The sequence below is a fragment of the Gavialis gangeticus genome, unplaced genomic scaffold (genome assembly GCF_001723915.1).
Source record: "Gavialis gangeticus isolate Ggan-Ray unplaced genomic scaffold, GavGan_comp1, whole genome shotgun sequence".
NCBI lineage: Eukaryota > Metazoa > Chordata > Crocodylia > Gavialidae > Gavialis > Gavialis gangeticus.
This window is the reverse complement of record NW_017729031.1, coordinates 77,254,062-77,255,927: the sequence shown is the minus strand read 5'-3', so window position 1 is coordinate 77,255,927 and position 1,866 is coordinate 77,254,062.

Genomic DNA, 1,866 nt, shown 5'->3' with positions numbered 1-1,866 from the left:
ATAAAGAGAGAGAGAGAGAGAGGGATTAGTTGGAGAATATTTTATTGATATATTTACAGTTTTAAAGCAATTTGGAAGTGTCTCCATCATCATAATAAAATAAATTCTAAGTACCTATATGCTTTGATTTTATTTTGGCTTTCTTATCATAGAAAAATTAGAGCTCCCCCGACCCCTTCACTAACTATGATGTGGGGACAGCTGCCCCTGCAGCTACAGCTCTTGCCAGCAGGTCTCATCTTGTCTGGCAGCTGGGCATGCTGGGTGCGTGATGGTGGGATGTGAGGTTTTCATGGGGACAGGTGGGAAGAAGTGTGGGTGGATGGGTGTGGGAAGATATGGGGGTGGTGTGGGGCTTGCAGGAGCAGTGTATGTGGTGGTGTGGGGTGTGGAGGATGTGGGGTTTGTGGGCAGGCTGCCACATACCTGTCTCCCCCACCCCCTGCAGCACCAGATGGGCTGACCCTCATGGAGAATGCACCTTGCTGCCCCAATGTGACCAGGTCTGCCAAGCTAGTGCATGCCTTTAAAGAAGAGTCATGCATCCCAGACCCATGCCTCCTAGTCCAGGTTGGGTCCATTCAGCATGCACAAAGCCCACATCAGGCAGTGAAGGGCCACCAGGGGCTGCCAGCCACAACCCACCTGGCTGCTGCCTCCATCATGGAAGGAGGTGGGTGGGGGGGCAGGTGTGTGGCATCCCCCACTCACCCCCCTCCACAAACCCACCCACAGACTGCACTTCCTCCCACAGCTCCAACACCCCTCACATTCCCCCACACCCACCCACACCCATAATTCCCCCACCTCCACATCCCTAATTTACTTGGCACAGCGCCCAGGTCCCAGGCATGCTTCATCCTTGCCCCGCTGTTCTGCTTGCCCCATCACACTAAGGGTGCATGCCCCATGTGCTGGGGCAGCAGAAGCACCATAGAGATGCTCTGGCCAGAAACCAGAGTGTATCTCTGGAGGACTGGTTTCTGGCTTACCTCAGGGCACAGTCCAGGACTGTTCCTTGCCCTGCTTTTTTTCTGCATGTGTTTTTTTTATACCTGGGTTTCCAGGTATCAAATTTTGATCCCACAATGCAAATATGCACCATGGGGAACATTTTTTTGTTTGCAGCTGGTGTCAAACTGGTTTGGGATGCTGGAAGAGGCATGCACCCGCTTGTCTGGATGTGCCCAGTGGCATGGATTCAATATGAACAGACTACTTAAGTAGGTACCAAGAGATTTAGACAGGCATGTACAACTGATACAACCATGTCTTCATTACTGTTGTTCCACAAGTTGTCTAGATTAAAGGTGGTTTAAGAATCTTTTGAAAACTCATTGGAACAATGGTGTACAGCTAGTTTGGAGCATGGGTCTCTTTCACAATGCAGGAAGATGACTGTAACTGCATTTAAGGGTAAAAATCAATAAACAGATAATTAGAACATATAATTAAAACCTAGAATCAGGAAAAGAGTATTTTTCTGTACTGGGAAAATGTTTATGATTTCAAGAATTTTTCCTGCCCTCAGCAGCGACCAAAAGTTAAAGGCTCAGAAATTTAGTTTGGTTAGTTAAACATGTTGTTTTTAAAATTGCAATCTTAGCATTTTTAAACTTAAAAACCCCCCTAACAAATATTTCTAAATAAAAAGATTGAATTGCACAACTCCAAAAAATTACTTAAAGAAATGCTGAAATCTGTCACTAAGAGAATTTTGAAATATTTTCCAGTTTTTGAAATACAAAGTTTCATTCAAACTCAAAACAGCTTCCTGTAAGCAGTTTCAGGTTCAGTGAACTTGTATTTCCCAAAGAAACTCACTTCATTAAAAAAAATCCTGACCCAGTTTTTAAGCCTCTTTTT